The sequence below is a fragment of the Eschrichtius robustus genome, chromosome 7 (genome assembly GCF_028021215.1).
Source record: "Eschrichtius robustus isolate mEscRob2 chromosome 7, mEscRob2.pri, whole genome shotgun sequence".
Taxonomy (NCBI): Eukaryota; Metazoa; Chordata; class Mammalia; order Artiodactyla; family Eschrichtiidae; genus Eschrichtius; species Eschrichtius robustus.
Window position 1 is genome coordinate 5701847 of NC_090830.1, and position 19731 is coordinate 5721577.

Consider the following 19731-nt stretch of genomic DNA (forward strand, 5'->3'; position numbering starts at 1 on the left):
GAACTGTAATTCTTAGCATAAGAAACCACTTAAATTTCATTGTTTAAAAGTTAAAACTCAGAGGTATCTCTTAACTATAAGTTATTACTAGCCCGTTTATAGGGAAAAGAAAGATTAAAACTAAAAATGTGGGAACATAATCTTGAATAAGTTAATAAAGTTATATATATTTAACTATACTATATTTGAACTTGATGACAGAACTAACAGTATATAAGCTAAGTATGTCAATCTTATATTAATATGGTACCTCATAGTTTTTTTTCTTTATATAGACAATGTATTTTAAACTGTGAGATATCACCCATTAATGGGTCACTACCAAAGGTTTACTTTTCAGTGAAATAGAACAGGAAATACTGGTGCATATCACATATAGTAGTAAATTTTGTGTTGCAAATACACACACATACATATGCATGAGCTATCCACATAAAATGTATTTATAAGTGGGTTGTGATCCAAAAATCTTGAAAAATACTGATTTACAAGGTATTTTAATACATTTCCCATGTCATCCTTTCAGAATAGTGTTGCTAGTATCTTCTTTTGTATAGGAAAAATAGGTTCAGAAATGAAAAGATTTAAATGAGGTTATATAACTATTAAGTGGCAGCATTAAAGCCAAGGTCTTCTTTCTCCCTCCTTTAAGCAGAATACAGGTCTGAGATATCTTACATGCTTATCTTACAGCTGAATATCTTACGGTTGAATATTATACACTGAAATGAAAGAAAAGTTGCTGTAATTACTTTGAAGATTTTTTTGATGTGGACCATTTTTAAACTCTTTATTGAATTTGTTACAATATTGCTTCTGTTTTATGTTTTTTGGTTTTTTGGCCATGAGGCATGTGGGATCTTAGCTTCCCGACCAGGGATCAAACCCGCACCCCCTGCATTGGAAAGTGAAGTTTTAACCACTGGACCTCCAGGGAAGTCCCTGTAATTATTTTAGAATATAAATGTTAGTTGCATAGCTCTGTGGTTGTTAAACATAAAAGATTCCAATTAAAGTCATATTTGCCTTTATGTTCCCTGAAGGGAACTCTTTAACAACATCCTAAAGAACTAGATTATGACAACTCTAAATATGTTAAGAATAGTATTAGAGAACACACCCATTTTCTGCTGTTACACCTTGACTGCCATCATTCTATGTAGTCTGTTTGTATGATAAACCAGGTTCATTCATAACCCAGAGTTAATCCCAAGCAACCTTCCAAGCACCAACAGCAGATAGTTAAGTGTTCTGAGGAGAGAATGGCATACTGTGGAAATGGGCAATTGAGCTGTCAAAGATATGTAAAACAAAATCAAGGAGCTCAGAGTAGAAAGAAACGTTAGGAGCCATCAATTCTTAAACTCTAAAACAGACTAAAGAGACTTCCTCTTATAGCCAAGATCAAGTAACATGGACCAGATTTACTCTCACACTGGAAACAACTAAAAACAAACAAAATCAATTTAAAAAAACCACAAACCCCAATATATGAAACAATGATTTTCAAGATACTGAACATTAGGTAATAAAGTACACTGATCCTTGGAGGAACAAAAAACAAGTGATTGCACAGCTTTCTGCCTTAGTTTCCAGGCCATAGCACAGGGAGTCCCCTCCTAAGTAGAGCCCAGGTAACTCCCTGAGTTGATGAGGTGGAGCTGACAGTCTGAGGAGACCAAGGCAGCTAGGTTCAAAGGATATAGTACCAGAGGAGAGAGCTGGACAGGGAGAGAACTCCAGAGATCTCAAGAGGACACCCTTTGGGTGTGCAGCAGAGCACTGATAAGGGCAGGCATATGAAGGAACTAACTGAGGCTAAGGACAGAAGTACACAAAAAATTAGAAGACACAGAACTCAGCATTCAAACAGGGCCAAGAATAGTGACTGTTCCCACCAGACAAACTGGAAAACCTCAAAATTCATGGGGCATTGGGTAGAGTACTCAAAAAGGTCTTGCCTCAGTAGTGGGAAATAATTAGCTCTAGACTAAACATGGGCCTGATCCTGCCAACAAACCTTAAAAGCAAGACCTGAAAGGTTTCCATATAACTGTACAACAAGCCTCACAAATATTTATAGGAATATAAAAATATCCAGCATCCAGTAAAATAAAATTCAAAATGTTTGCCCTCCAAACAAAAACGATCAGGCATACAAAAAAAAAAGAAAAACACAACCCATAATGAAAAAATTAATGATTGAAACTGACCTAGAAATGACACAGATGCTGGAATTCACAGAAAAGGACATTAAAACAGTTATTATAACTGTATTTAAAAAGATATTCATGTTCAAAAAGATAGGGAGACACACAGACGACATTAAAAAAAAGATCCAAATTGAACTAAGGAGATGAAAACATCAATTTCTGAGACGAAAAATATACTGAATGGGATTAACAGCAGATATTTCAGAACAAAATATTAATGAATTGAACACATAGCAACAGAAATTATTCAAAATATAGAAGGAAAAAATAATGAAAAACATGAATAGAGCACCTGGTAAGCTGTGTGACAACTTCAAGCAGCCTAATATATATGTAATTACAGTCTCCAAACAAGGGGGAGGGGGCTAGGGGAAATATTGAAAGAAATAAGGCTGAAAATTTTCCAAATCTGATGAACTATCAACACATAGATCCAAAAAGCTCAACGAATACCAAATACAAGAGCCACAAAGAAAACTAAAGCAAAGCTCATGATAATCAAACTGCACAAATCCTACGATAAACAGAAAATCTTAAAAGTGGCCAAAGGAAAAAAAACACATCATACAAAAACAAAAAACAAAGAGAATGGAGCAATGTCTTTAAAGAGCTGAAAGGAAAAATACGTCTACCTAGAATTCTACATTCAGAAAAAGTATTCAAGAACAAAGACAAAAAACTTTTTTTTAGACATTAAAAAGCTAAAAGAATTCATCACCATCAGACCTTCACTGCAAGTCCTTTAGGCAGAAGGAAAATGTTAGCAGATGGAAATATGGATCTACACAAAGCAATGAAGAAACCAGAAATGTTAACTACATGGATAATTACAAGATGTCTTTCTTTTTTTTTGGCGACACTGCGCGGCTTGTGGGATGTTAGTTCTAGGACCAGGGATTGAACCCGGGCCACGGCAGTGAAAGTGCTGAGTCCTAACCACTGGACCGCCAGGGAATTCCCCAAGATTTCTGTTATTATTTAAATTGCTTTCAAATATAACTGAATGAAATGGACAAATTCCTAGAAAGACACAAACTGCTGTAACTGACTCAAGGAGAAATAGTAAATATGAATAGACTTATAATGAGACTCAATTAGTAATCAAAAAACTACCCACAAAGAAAAGTCCAGAATCAGATGGTTTTACCAGTGAATTCAACCAAGAATTAATAAGAATACCAATGCTTCACAAACTCTTCCAAAAAACAGAGGGAATACCTCCCAACTCATTACATAAGGCCAGTATTGCTGTGCTACTAAAACCAGATAAAGATATCAAAAGAAAACTACAGACCAATATTCCTTATGAATATAGACACAAAAATCCTCAACAAAATGTTAGCACACTAAATCTATCAACACAAAACACCATGACCAAGTGTGATTTATCCCAAAAATGCAAGGTGAATTTACCATCTGAAAATCAATTAATGCAATACACCACATCAATAGAATAAGGGACAAAACCCATATGATTGTATCAATAGACACAGAAAAAACATTTCACAAAATCCAGCACCACTTCCTGATAAAACCACCCAACAAATGAGGAATAGAAGGCAACTTCCTCAACCTGATAAAGGGCATATATAAAAAACTCACAGCTAAATTCATATTTAATGGTGAAAGACTGCATGCTTTCCCCCTAAGATCAGGAATAAGAAAAGGATGTCTGCTCTCATCACTTCTATTAAACATTGTATTGGAGGATGTTCTAGTCAGGGCTATTAGGCAAGAAAACAAAATAAAAGACATCTGAATTGAAAAAAAAGAGGACTATCTCTATTTGCAGATGATGTGATCTTGCATAAAGAAAATCCTAAGAAATTAGGAACTCAGGATACAAGATCAATACACAAAAATCAACTGCATTTCTATATACCAGCAATGAACAATCTGAAAATAAAATTATGAAAACAATTTGTTTACACTAAAAAGAATAAAAGTGCTTAGGAATAATTTTAACAAAAGAAGTACAAAGATCGGATCAAGATGGCAGAGGAGTAGGATGTGGAGCTCACCTCCTCCCACAAATACATCAAAAATACATCTACATGTGGAACAATTCGCACAGAACATCTACTGAACACTGGCAGAAGACCTCAAACTTCCAAAAGGGCAAGAAAATCTCCACGTAACTGGGTGGGACATAAGAAAAAAGAAAAAAAAAAAAAAAGGAAGAAAGAAAGGAATCAGGATGGGACCTGTGCCCCTGGCAGGGAGCTGTGAAAGAGGAAAAGTTTCTGCACACTGCGAAGTCCCCTTACTGGTGGGGAAATCATCCAGCACAGAGGGGGAGCTTCAGAGCCTTGGAGGACAGCGTAGCAACCTGTTTGCAAGGGCAAAGTGGAGAGAGACCTGCACAGATGGTCGGGGCCACCACCCAGCACTCCCCAGCCTGAGAGGCTTGTCATTCGTCCGCTGGGGTGGGTGGGAGCTGGGTGCTGAAGCTTGGGCTTTAGAGGTCAGACCTGGTGAGAATACTGGGGCTGGTTGCATGGAGACAGCCTGAGGGGGCTAGGGTGTTGTGTGCCACAACTCAAAGAGTAAGGGAAGAAGCCTGGTCCTGCCAGAGAGGCAAGGCGCCATCGTTGGGGCGCATGAGGAGGAGGTGGGATGGCCGTAGGAGCTTCTTTCTCCACACATGCTCTCTGGTGGCAGGACACCTCCTACACGAGCTCCAGGACTGGGCACGAGCCACTGCTGCCATCTCTGACTCCAGAAGTGGGCGCAGACCATTGCCACTGGCAAGGGTCCTGCAAGTGGATGCTGGTTACTGCCTCCACCTCCCTGGAAGCATGTGTGGGCTATGCACCTGCACACCCCCATCAAGGGGATAATGGGCAGCACATGCTGAGCAAAGAGACGGCAAGCATCCAAACCAAAAACAGCCCTCAAGCCAAAAAAATATTAAACACAAGCTACACAGGGACACACCCGCATATAAATAGCCCTCCAAGACTACAGTAGATAATTGTTTCTCTTAAACTCACAGAGTAAGAAAAATATAAGCAAAATGAAGAAGCAGAGGAATCACTCACAGTTAAAAGACCCAGAGAATTCCCCTGAAGGAACAAACAATGAAACAGACCTCTTTAGTCTAACAGACACCGAGTTCAAAAAGGAGGTAATCAAAAAACTGAAGAAATTAAGAAAGGGTATCAACAGAAATGAAGATTACTGTAAAAAGGAACTAGAAATTATAAGGAGGAGACAAGAAAAATTGGAAAATTCATTTGCTGAGATGAAAGTTGAGCTAAAGGCAACGAATAGCAGAATGAATAACACAGAAGAAAGAATATGTGATCCGGAAGATAGAATAATGGAAATAACCCAATCAAAACAACAGACAGAAAGCCAAATGAAAAAAAAAAACATGAAAGTAATATAAGAGACCTGTGGAATAATATAAAGTGTGCCAATCTACACATAGTAGGGATTCCAGAAGGAGAACAAAGAAAAAAGGGGATTGAAAATGTATTTGAAGAAATTATGGCTGAAAACTTCCCAAACCTAAAGAAGGAAACAGATATGTGCAGGAAGCACAGAGGGTCCCAAACAAGGTGAACCCGAACAGACCTACACCAAGACATATTATAATAAAAACGGCAAAAGTTAAAGGTAAAAAGAGGATTCTAAAGGCAAGAGAAAAACAGAGTTAATTACAAGGGAACCCCCATAAGGCTATCAGCTAATTTCTCTAAAGAAACGTTGCAGCCAGAAGGGAGTGGCAAAATACATTCAAAGTCTTGAAAGGGAAATATCTGCAACCTAGAATACTCTACCCAGCAAGGTCATCATTTAGAATAGAGTATAAATAAAGAATTTCTCAAATAAGCAAAAACTAAAAGAATACAGCAATACTAAACCTATCCTAAAAGAAATATTGAAAGGTCTTCTCTAAACAGAAAAGAAGCAGGAAGATATAGGAAGGAGGAAATCACAACTGGAAAGTAAATCACTTAAATTAGCCGGTATACAGAGCAAAAAGAAAAAGAAAAAACCTGTTTGTGAAAGCGATGATAAACACAAGGAACAGCAAAAGGATAAACGTGAAGATGTAAAAAAGGACATCAAAATCATAAAATGTGGGGAAAGAGAGTAAGAAAATGTAGATTCTTTTTTTTAGAATGTGTTAGAGCCTATATGACTATCAATCTAAAGCAAGCAGATATAGGAAGGGGTTACCATACTTGAAAAACAGGGCAACCACAAATCAAAAACATACAACAGATTCACAAAAAACAAAAAGAACACAAGCATAAAATAAAAGGAAATCATCAAACCACAAAAAGAAAAAGGAACAAAGAAAAAACATAGAATCAACTGGAAAACAAGGTTTAAAATGGCAATAAATATATATGTATCAATAATTACCTTAAATGTCAATGGACTGAATGCTCCAATCAAAAGACAGAGTGGCAAACTGGGTAAAAAAACAAGAGCCTACAATATGCTGCTGCCTACAAGAGACCCACCTTAGAGAAAAGGACACACACAGATTGAAAGTGAGGAGATGGAAAAAGATATTTCATGCAAACAGAAATGACAAGAAAGCTGCAGTTGCAATACTCGTATCAGACAAAATACTTCAAAACAAAAGCCATAAAGAAAGATAAAGAAGGAAACTATATAATGATAAAAGGATCAGTACAAGAAGAAGATTTTACGCTGGTCAACATATATGCACCTAATATAAGAGCATCCAAATACATAAAACAAACACTAACAGACATAAAGGGAGAAACTGATGGGAATACAATAATATTAGGAGACTTTAACACCCCACTCACATCAATAGACAGATCTTCTAAACAGAAAATCAGTAAGGCAACAGAGATCCTAAATGATACAACAGAACAGTTAGACTTAATTGATATTTTCAGGACATTACATCTGAAAAAAAAAAAAAACAGAACACATTCTTTCCAAGTGCACATGGAACATTCTCTAGGACTGACCACATACTAGGGCACAAAACTAACCTCAACCAATTTAAGAGTACAGAAATTATTTCAAGCATCCTCTCTGACCACAACAGCATGAAACTAGAAATCAACCACAGGAAAAGAAATGAAAAAAAAAAATGATTACATGGAGACTAAGCAACATGCTACTAAAAAACCAATGGGTCAACAAGGAAATCAGAAAGGAAATTTAAAAATACCTTGAGACAAACAATAAAAACACAACCATACAAAACCTATGGGATGCAGGAAAAGCAGTTCTTCGAGGGAAGTTGACAGTGATACAGGCCTTCCTCAAAAAACAAGAAAAATCTCAAGAAAACAACCTAACCTACCACCTAAAAGAATTAGAAAAAGAAGAACAAATGAAACCTAAAGTCAGCAGAAGGAAGGAAATAATAAAGATCAGGGAGGAAATAAATAAAATAGAGATTTAAAAAAAATAGAAAATATCACTAAAACCAAGAGCTGGTTCTTTGAAAGGATAAACAAAATTGACAAACCTCTGGCCAGGACCACCAAGAAGAAAAGAGGGAGAACCCAAATAAACAAAATAAGAAATGAAAAAGGAGAAATCTCAACCAACACCACAGAAATATAAAAAGCCATAAGAAAATACCATGAACAATTATATGCCAACAAATTTGACAGCCTACAAGAAACGGACAACTTTCTAGAAACATACAGCCCACCAAAACTGAATCAAGAAGAAATAGATAATTTGAACAGTCCAATCACTAGCAGTGAAATAGAATCTGTAATAGTAATAAAAAAAAAAAAACTCCCTACAAACAAAAGTCCAGGAACAGATGGCTTCACAGGCGAATTCCACCAAACATACAAAGAACTTATATCGATCCTTCTCAAACTCTTCCACAAGACTGAAGAGGAGGGAACACTCCCAAAGACATTCTATGAAGCCACCATCACCCTGATATCAAAACCAGACAGAGATACCACCAAAAAAGAAAGTTATAAGCCAATATCTTTGATAAATATAGATGCAAAAATTCTCAACAAAATATTAGCAAACTGAATCCAACAACACATAAAAAAGATCATACACCACCACCAAGTGGGATTCATCCCAAGTTCACAAGAATGGGTCAACACACGCAAATCAATCAATGTAATACACCACATTACAAAAGAAAAGTCAAAAACGACACAATCATCTCAACAGATGCAGAAAAAGCATTTGACAAAATTCAACATCCATTCACGATAAATCTCTTACTAAAGCGGGTACAGAGGGAACATATCTCCACATAATAAAAGCCATTTATAACAAACCCACAGCCAATATAATACTCAATGTTGAAATGCTGAAAGTCTTCCCACTAAAATCTGGAACAAGACAAGGATGCCCACTCTCACCACTTCTTTTCAACATAGTATTGGAAGGCCTAGCCACACCAATCAGACAAGAAAAAGAAATACAGTAAGTCCACTATATACGAATGAGTTCCATTACGAGAGCATGTTCGTAAGTCCAACTTGTTCATAAGTCCAACAAAGTTAGCCTAGGTACCCAACTAACACAATCATCTATATAGTACTGTACTGTAATAGGTTTATAATACTTTTCACACAAATAATACATAACAAACAAACACAAAAAATAAAACATTTTTAATCTTACAGTACAGTACCTGGAAAAGTACAGTAGTAAAACAGCTGGCATATAGGGGCTGGCATCGAGTGAACAGGCAAGAAGAGTTACTGACTGGAGGAGGGAGAGGAGGTGGGATATGGTAGAGCTGAAGGATCATCAGCAATAGGAGATGGAGGGCAAGCTGCAATTTCACTCATGCCTGACGTTGGTGGCACAGGTTCTGGTTCCTTGCTGGATTCAATTCTATCTAACATCTTAAAAAAAAGATCCAGTGATATCTGGGTAGTAGCTCTTTTTTTCTTGTCATAGAAGACACAGTAGCACTGGATTGTATTCTGAATGGCTGCTGCAACCTTTGTGTACCGTTCTACGTCCAGGTCCTCTGCCTCAAAAACTAACAGTGCCTCCTCAAACAGAACTAACTTACGTGATTAGACATGTGAACGCACATTTGAATCTTTGGAAGCTCGCAACTTGAAGGTTCGTATGTAGGGGACTTACCGTAAAAGGTATCCAAATCGGAAGGGAAGAGGTAAAATTGTCACTATATGCAGATAACATGATACTATATATAGAAAGCCCTAAGGACTCCACACAAAAACTACTATATCTAATAAATGAATTCAGCAAAGTACCAGGATACAAGATTAACATTCAGAAATTGGTTGCATTTCTTTACACTAACAATGAAATACCAGAAAGGGAATGTAAAAAAATAAAAAAAAAAAACCTTTTAAAATCACACCAAAAAAAATAAAATACCTAGGAATAAACCTGACCAAGGAACTGAAAGACTTATACTCTGAGAAGTATAAAACATTAATAAAGGAAATTAAAGATGATTCCAAGAAATAGCAAAATTTCCCATGCTCAAAAATTTATATGGAACCCTAAAAGACCCAGAATTGCCAAAGCAATCCTGAGGGAAAAAAAAAAGCAGGAGGCATAACTCTCCCAGACTTCAGACGATACTACAAAACTACAATAATCAAAACAGTGTGGTATTCATACAAAAACACAACATATGGAGCAATGGAACAGAAAAGAGAGTCCAGAAATAAACCCACACACCTACAGTCAATTAATCTTCAACAAAGGTGGCAAGAACATAAAATAGGAAAAAGTCTCTTCAGCAAGTGGTACTAGGAAAGTTGGACAGCTGCATGTAAACCAATGAAGTTAAAACACCCCTCATACTATGCAGAAAAATAAACTCAAAATGGCTTAAAGACTTAAACATAAGACATGACACCATAAAACTCCTAGAAGACAGCATGGGCAAAACATTCTCTGACATAAATCGTACTAATGTTTTCTTTGGGCAAAACATTCTCTGACATAAATCGTCCTAATGTTTTCTTTGGGCAAAACATTCTCTGACATAAATCGTACTAATGTTTTCTTAAGTCAGTCTCCCAAGGCAATAGAAATGAAAACTAAACCAAACAAACAGGACCTAATTAAACTTACAAGCTTTTGCACAGCAAAGGAAACCATAAAAAAAAAAAGACAACCTACCGAGTACTGGGAGAAAATATTTGCAAATGATGTGACTGACAAGGGCTTAATCTCCAAAATATACAAACAGCTTATACAACTCAACAACAACAAAAAAACAAACAACCCAATTGAAAAATGGGCAGAAGACCTTAACAGACATTTCTCCAAAGGAGATATACAGATGGCCAGCAGGCACATGAAAAGATGCTCAACATCGCTAATTATTAGAGAAATGCAAATCAAAACTACAATGAGGTGCCAACTCACACCAGTCAGAATGGCCATCATTAAAAAGTCTACAAATAACAAATGTTGGAGAGGGTGTGGAGAAAAGGGACCTCTCCTACACTGTTGGCGGGAATGTAAGTTGGTGCAGCCACTGTGGAAAACAGTATGGAGGTTCCTCAGAAAACTAAAAACAGAATTACCATATGACCCAGCAATCGCACTCCTGGGCATACACCCAGATAAAACTACAATTCAAAAAGATACATGTACCCCTATGTTCATAGCAGCACTGTTCACAATAGCCAAGACATGGAAACAACCTCAATGTCCATCGACAGATGAATGGATAAAGTAGATGTGGTATATATATACAATGGAATACTACCACTCAGCCATAAAAAAGAATGAAATAATGTCATTTGCAGCAACATGAATGCAACTAGAGATTATCATACTAAGTGAAGTCAGAAAGAGACAAATACCATATGATATCACTTACATGTGGAATCTAAAACATGGCACAACTGAAGCTATCTACAAAACAGAAAGAGACTCACAGACACAGAGAACAGACTTGTGGTTGCCACGGGAGAGGGGGGAGGGAGAGGGATGAACTGGGAGTTTGAGGTCAGTAGATGCGAACTATTACATGTAGAATGGATAAACAACAAGGTCCTACTGAATAGCACAGGGAACTATATCCAATCTCCTGGGACAAACCATAATGGAAAATATAAAAAAAGAATGTATATGTTTGTATAACTGAGTCACTTTGCTGTACAGCAGAAATTAGCACAACATTGTCAATCCACCATACTTCAACTAAAAAAAAAAAGAAGTACAAGACTTGTATTCTGAAAACTACAATACACTGTTAAAAGAAATTAAAGATTTAAATAAGTGGAAAGATACCGATGCTCATTGACTGGAAGACTTGATATTATTAAGATGGCAATACTCTCAAAATTGACTTACAGATTCAACACAATCCTCTTCAGATTCCCAGCTTTACAGAAATTGACAAGCTTATCCTAAACTCATGGAAATTCAAGGAACCCAGAACAGCCAAAACTGTACTGAGAAAGAATAACAAAATTGGAGGACTCAACTTTCCCATTTCAAAACTTACTTCAAAGCTACAGTAATCAAGATAGCATGGAACTAGCCTAAGACTAGACATATGGATCAATGGGATAGAATTTAGGATCCAGAAATAAACCTTCACATTAAGTCAAGTGATTTTCAACAAGGGTGGCAAGGTAACTCAATGGGAAAAGAACAGTCTTTTCAATAAATGGTGCTAGGATACCTGGCACTGAGCACTCAGTCTATGGTACTTTGTTATAACTGCCCAAACTGACTAAGACAGCCACTGTGTTGGGTGCCAAGAACAAGTAACATCAGATGGATCGTTTTGACAAGTGTTTCCAGGGAAAACTAAATTTATGGTACGTGGATTTCAGCAAAACAAATGGGAGTAATACCCATATCTTTATAAATAAAGCAGAAAATTGTGCCAAAGGCAGCCTGTGGCACAGTAAAAACAGAGTCAAGTGTCATAGCTACTTAATAGCTATGTAATCTTGAGCATAATACTTAACCTTTCTGGGCTTCGTCTGTAAAAAGAAATCACTTGCTTGGATTGCCAAGGTTCTTTCCAAGATGTTACAATTCCTTTGATGAACGATAAACTAAAACTACACACACACACACACACACACACACATACACACACACATTCTTATTTTTTGGAGGACAAATTTGATTTAAATGCACATGCCCTTTAGTGCAACAATTTGCAATTCCACTTTTAAGATTCTAAACTACAGAAATATTCATACTAGTATATAAAGTCACATGCATAAGATGTGTACTAGTGTTATATGTAACAGCTAAGTAAAAATAAAAGCAACTTTATCCATCAGTAGGGGAAAGGTTCAGTAAACTGCAGACATTTATACAATAGAATGTCTATCTAAAAGGAATGAGGTAGATCCAGATGTGCTGACATAGATAATATCTATACAATGGTGTTAACAAATTACAAATAATTCTTTCAGTTTTTGTCTGTATAATAGTCTTGGGAGCCAGATAGCCTAAGTTCACGTATCTGCTCGACCACTTTCTAACTCATCAACACAGACAAGTTCCTTAATAAGTTTCAGTTTTCTCACCTGTTAAGTGGGTACAGTTATAGCACCTACCTTGGAGTATTATTGTAACAATTAACTAAGTAAAACATGACAAGCATTAAGTGTTCAATAAGTTTTAGGTATTATTTCCCATTACTCAAAGTTTTGTTTTGTTGTTGTTAATGGTTAAACCTATCAAGCTTTTCCTGTATTACTTCTCAATTTTGGCTTCCCTACCAGAAATAATCCTACTATAAAATGTATTTCCTCAAATAGATAGTCAATTCTTACCACTTATTAAACAATCCATGCTCTTGACACTAATTTGAAATGCCACTTTAATCACAAGCAAAATTCCTATATATATGGAAGTCTATTTCTGGCCTCTAAATCAGTGGTTAGCAAACATTTTAGGTAAAGGTCAAGTAGCAAATATCACAACCAATTAACTCTGCCTTGTAGCACAAAAGCAGCCATAGAAAATGCGTAAATGAATGGCACATGTGTGTTCCAATGGACACTGAAATCTGAACTTCATATAATTTTCATGTTACAAACTATTATTCTTTTTTTCCCAAGCACTTAAAAATATAAAAGCCACTCTTAGGTCACAGATCATACTAATACAGGTGGTCAGCCAGATCTGGCAATCCATGCTCTAAACCCTTACAATTTTTACACTCCTAAAAATTTTTTATATTTATAAAATTCCACAAAATAAATACATGTGCTAAAAAGGTTAAACACGATATAAGGGCATAGAGTGACACCTCTCCCTTCTATCCCAGAGGCCCAATTCCCCTCTCCAGTTTTTCTGTATCCTTTTATTTATTTATTTTATTATTATTTTTTTTGGCTGTGTTGGATCTTCGTTGCTGCGGCGGGCTTTCTCTAGTTGCGGTGATTGGGGGCTACTCTTTGTTGCAGTGCGCGGGCTTCTCATTGCGGTGGCTTCTCTTGTTGCGGAGCACAGGCTCTAGGCGCACGGGCTTCAGTAGTTTTGGCATGTGGGCTCAGTAGTTGTGGCTCCCGGGCTCTAGAGCGCAGGCTCAGTTGTTGTGGCGCACGGGCTTAGTTGCTCCACGGCATGTGGGATCTTCCCGGACCAGGGATTGAAGCCACATTCCCTGCATTGGCAGGCGGATTCTTAACCACTGCGCCACCAGGGAAGTCCCTTGTGTATCCTTTTAAATCTACTGACACTATTAACATCTCAGTAGACATAATCTTATATGTATATACATGACTTTCTACATGTTAATTCATCTATAGGATAAATCCCTGTAAATGGAACTGCTGGGACAAATTTCCTTAAAGCATTCATTCCAACATGTAACTCGTCAGTATCTATAGCGTAGATACTCAGGATAAGCCTTCCAACATGCCTTTACCTATTACCCACCTTCCCAATCAACTTTAAAATCACGTTAAATATTTCTTCCAGATTACAGACTTGAAAACTGTAACTACTCTGGTTTATGAATCCTTCCTTTGTATTGCATTAAATTTCTTAGCTATAGTTATCAATGCCTTGGAGTAAAGAAATAAGTTTTACTGTTTTCTTTGATCACTGCTTATTGAATTCCACATCTATTTTTCTTGGATTAATTTTTCATTTGATATAGTACATCCTGAGGTATTCCTAGTGGTTCTGGGTGAAAATGACTTTATTTTGCCCTCACTTTGAATGACAGTTTGGTTAGGGATAAGATTTTGAATTTGAATTATGTCCAATGGAAAAAAAAAATGTCCAGCGAGCACTCTTAAAACTCTGCTCCACTGTCATCCAGCATTCCATGTCTCAGATTAGAAGTCTAATCAGGCTGCCCAAGATTCTTCCTGGATACTCTTACCTTCATGATCTGTTATCTCTGTGGTTATTTCTCCTCTTCCAATTTCTATTCCCTCCTGGAATTCCTATTAGATGTACACTGGCCCTCTCCTGGATCCATTTTCCACATTAGCTATTTTTCCCTACTTTCTATGTTTTAATATTCAAGAACTGATTGCGTGTTTTCAGGGCAGCCTGTACATGTTCAGTAGGCATGATACCATCTGAAATCTAAGCATATTAACATTTATCTTAAAGTTTTTTTCTTTTTCTTACATGAACTACATTGCTTCAGGTCCAGTCCTTGTATCTGTTCAGTCTGGGCCATCTCTTACATGCTACTGATTTCCCACAATGTTCAGTGATTTTTGTTGTCTGTTCCCATTATAAATGTATCAGTATCTCAGTACAGGTGGAAATCACTGTACTCCTATAGTAAATTCACATTTGTAACTAACCTTATAATTCAATTTTACATTTATCCTAGGACTTTGTGCAGTATGACAACAACAACGTAAGTTTTTTGACTTGCAATCCTATGATTCTTCAATCCATTTTGAGGCACATCCTTTTGGTGTTTCATTTCCCCTAGCAACCACTAACTTGAGTAACACAGTTCTTACCTAAGTGTTATACAAGAAGCTTCAGGGACAGAACATCACCAGCTCTATCTAACAGACTTGTCTAACAGATAGTTAAACAAATAATGACAGTCTGGTAGAAGACTGTCATAGATGTGCAATCCAAGGAGTAAATAATAATAATATGGTAATGAATCACTTAAGTCTTGAAATCATAATAGTTATGCTTTTTACCAATCTTTAATGTTATAGAAGTTAAAATAACAAATTGTATTTTTTAAAAAGGAAGACTCCATGATGGTTAAAACGTAATTTTCCACCTACCTTATGATTTAGCCATTCCACAGCTGACAGAAATGCACAGATGTTCACCAAGACATTTATAAGAATGTTCATAGCATTCTTCAAAATACATAATATACAAAAACTGGAAACATAAATATCCACCAACAGAGGAGTGCCATATAATGATGCAATGGATTACTACACAGCAATAAAAAAGAAATTAACTACTGATACATGAAACATTATGGATGAATCTCATAATCAATATGCTGAGTATATTGTAGGATTCCATTAATATCAAGCCCCAAATAGACAAAACTAATAGATGATGACAGAAATCAGAATACTGATGGGGGGTGGGCAGGGGTATAACTGACTTGGAAGAAGCAGGGGGAAACTCCTGGAATGATGGAAATGTTCTACAGGTATAATATGAAAGCTGGTGGTTGCACAAGTTAATAAAAACATAAAAATTCACTGAGGTGTACAACTAAGATTTATGCGCTTGATGACTTCATAGATATTTTATATCTCAATCAAAAAGAAAGAAAAAAAATGTAATTTCCAAACTGAGGGAACTAAAACTGTGTTTACTTATGTCAAAATTCTCTGAGCCATAAATACTGGATATCCAACATCCTTTTTACATTAAGTAATAAGACAACTTTAGACAAATGGTATCAGAATAATAATACAAAATGAACGTTAACATCTTCAGTCATAAACTACTACTTGGATTCCTACTTCCACGTTCGAAGTCCTGTTTTAATACAACATTAACTCCAGCAAAAATCAAGGCCCAGCTCCTGAGAACCTTCAATGATAGTTAAATGTCCAGACATTGCATATAAATCTCAAAAGTAGTCTGACGGATAAAAGCTTCAGATTTATAATCAAATTTTCATTCTGCCAATAACATCATAAATAAAAGCTTCACTATGGCGTTTACAAATTATTCCTCGGCAAGTTGCTCAGGAATAGTGTAATTTTCAAGAAGTCTAAAAATGCAAGAGGCTTCCCGTCCCGTGGTCTCCTCGGCGCCACTAGTTCCTACACAAATATGCATCTTTTAAAGGTGCCTAGCGTCTGGCAGGCATAGAAAGGCTGCCGCCAGAGAATACTAATTTAACGCAATAAAGCGGTAACAGCTGACTACACAGTTTACCCACTGAGGGGAGCAGAGATGGTGGTGAGTTGGTTTAAAAAACAAAAAAAAGGGATAAAAATAAAACACACGCAAACCAACGGTCTCCGGCAGCACAGTTCTGAAAAGACAAGTCAAACGGCTCCGAAAAACCGCGGCTTTTCCTGACACCGGAGCAGACTCTGGAGGGCTTGCGGCGAACCCACGGGGACAGGGCCCCCAGGAGAGCTCGTCCGTGAGGTGACCCGACCGCGACGGGAACCCACAGTCCGGGGCCCGCGCCCCAGAGCCCGCACGGGCCGGGCCCGAGCCCTGGGAGCCGCGGGCAGGCGAGGCCGGGTGGCCCGGGTACTCACCGACTTCACCGGCTGCGCACGGCGGCCACCACCCCGCCACCACCTCCCCAGCCGCGGGCACACCTGGGCGGCACCCGACTCGCTAGGGCCGCCACCAACTCCCCGCCCACCGTCCCGGCGCGCCGCCGCGCCGACAACCTCCACTTCCGGCGCGCGTGAGGAAATGAGGCCGCCGCCGCGGCGCGCGCCCGCCCCGGCCCCGCCCACGCCCGTCCCGCGCCCACGCCCGTCCCGCGCCCAGTGCTTGGCATAGAAAAGCTCAGCAATTGGCGTCTAGTACTGATTAACCCTGTATCTGTTACAAATGTGTCTGTGTGTGTGTGCGCGCGCGCGTGTAGCCCCAAAAACGATCTGTGGAGGCTAGGAGAGTGCGGGAGGCAGGAAACTACTCTTGCTCGAGCAAGCGTCTGCAGGGATGGGAGTACCACCTCCGGCCGGACGGCTGGCTTTGCAGGAGGGAGGGACTCAGCGGAGGATGGCAGCGCTTTCCTGCCCGGGAGCCTTTGCCCTGGGAGCTGGAGGGGGCGATGAGTGCCTGCGTGGGCACTGAGCTAAGGACTGACAGGTCGCAAGAAGTGTCCGAGCATCCTCAGGAGGGCTGGGCTGCGCGTGAGGCCCCAGCGAGGAAGCCCTGGGCTGCCAGTCACTCCATTTCTTTGGATCTGAATTTCCGTATATGTGAAAGGAGGGGGTTGAGGTAGACTTTCTAGAAAATGGCTTCGAGGTCTCAAATTGTATGACTTTAGTGGGTGGCCCTGACATCCCCTACACTCAGTTGCTTATTCCAGGGACATCCCCAAGGCATTCTGTCCGGCCCTGAGCTGAGCAGGTGATGGGATACCGGGCAGCACCAGCCCCTGCCTGTGTCTGGGCAGGACATGGCTGTGCTAAGAGGGGATCTGCCTCCCATCTGGGCTCTGCTCTCCTTAGCGGGTTACCTTGGCAGGCTATGTGGGCTTAGCCTCTCTAAGCCTCAGTTTCCTCAGCTGTGTTATGGGGACAATAATAGTACATGCTTCCTAAGATTGTTGTGAGGATTAAATGCAATTTTGCATTTGAAGTGGTTGGCACTGTGCTTGGCAGGTAGGTGGCAGGCAGTCAGAGCTCATTGTTATCGTTAAGTGCATTAGTTAGAGCAGAAGTCTGGGGCGACTGGGGTGGTACATCCTGTAGGAGTGGCAGCATTCCAGGGGGATCTGTTCCTAATCACAGCTGTCTTCATTGGATGATGGTTGTTGGGATGTCTTTAACTTGGATGGTCTCCTTGGATATGTCCTGTGGGGAATTCCATGGGTAGGAGAGACTGGACAGCCTACTTCTAAGCCAGGCTTGCTGAATGTCCAGTCTCTACCCAACTTCAGGATCTCACTCCTCTCTCATGGCACTTCTGAGCAAATGAAAACATTTATGGTTCTAACACCCCTTCCTCCTCAACCTGGCCCAAGAGTAAAGAATTCATCTAGTCATAGACTCCATGGGTCTGTAAGCTCCTGAAAGTAAGGACCATGTCTTTTTCATCTCCCAGTACTTTGCACGTAGTAAGTGTTCAACAAATATGAATTGAATTGGTTAGAATAAGAACATGCAACAATCCCTCTCTTGTTCAGAATCTCTACCACTTGACCAGCTCCTCGGGCAGACGGCATGCCTGATTACATTTTCTGCCTGCCGTAATTAAGGTTTTGGTCTGGTTGGCTGGTTATGTTCTAGTGTGAGTTTCCTGACATCCCTGTGGAGTAGGTTATGGTCCTTAGTTTACAATGGAGAAAACGGAAACTCAGAGAGGAAACTGCATAAGCTCTCCCAGGACAGGACCTGGCATGAACTCATGGCATAGGGTCATTTCTTTAAAACTATTCTTTGAATCCTCCATTAGAATTGTTTTTAAAATAATTGAGGTTCTGCCATCAATGGATTTAAATTGTAAGCTTATTATTAACTGCCAAATCAAATACTAAATGTATATAATTTGAATTTGGAGAGAAGATAATGCTTAATTCAAATTCTATGGCAGATAATGGATAATATACTGGGGCTTATAAAATAAGTAGTTCACTTGGGAAAAATACTAAAGCACAACTGTGGTATGATTAGTATCAGAAGAATGTAGTTAAAAAAAAAAACCCAAAAATTTCCCACTAATCTCTAATCTGAGGCTTTTGTGTTTTAAACTATGAAGCTTTCCCATTCCCCTAGCCTGCCTTTGAGTCTCTGCCAAAAGTAAGTGATGGGTCTCATGCCCTGGCTACCACAAGCTCTGAATAAATAGCCTTTGCCTGTTTCATTTGGGCAATCTTCATTTGCTTCTAGTTTTCCTGGTAGCCCCGCCAAGGTATGGTCTGCATCATAGTCTGCTTGTTACCTCAGACTACAGCCTTCAATCAGGTGTGGCACCCACAGTGGCCTACTTGTGCCTTGCAGTTCTTGGTTTTGGGTCTTACCTCTGCTCTCTTTGTGTTGAGTTCCTTGGCTATTTATTCTCAGTTTGGTACTCAGCTTTTGTTATTGGTTCATATTTGTTTGGCATCTTTGATAGAATCAGTACATTCTTTAGCATCCTTTTTGCTGTCTTTTGTGTTACTGTTTTGTGTTGTACTGTCTAAAAGTGTTGTTTGTCATAAGAAGAAGAATCATGGTGTAGAACACAGGCATAGTAGGCCCTACAACCTGTTGCTCCAGCCAGCCTCACTGACCTGTGAGTTTGGGGTTCTCACCAGACTGGCATCCACTAGGACCAACGTTATTGCAGTTGCCAGTAAAACTGGATGGGGTTCTTCCATCTCGATTTTGTGTCCAGAGAGACATGAGGTGCACAAGCATTACATTCCTACCCACTGTTGCCAGCTCTCATGGTGTTGCCTAAGTCTAAATCCTCTTCT

At 38.9% G+C, this 19731-nt stretch overlaps 1 protein-coding gene across 2 annotated transcripts in view; it reads right to left on the reverse strand.

Moving 5' to 3' along the window:
- Nucleotides 1-16960, reverse strand: part of CSGALNACT2 (chondroitin sulfate N-acetylgalactosaminyltransferase 2) — a 52793-nt gene extending 35833 nt beyond the window's left edge. For both annotated transcript variants that reach the window (XM_068547518.1, XM_068547519.1), the window contains exon 1: nt 16853-16960. The gene's annotated coding sequence lies outside the window, so the exon portion shown is untranslated. The remainder of the gene's footprint in view (nt 1-16852) is intronic.
- Between the last annotated feature and the right edge of the window lie 2771 nt (nt 16961-19731).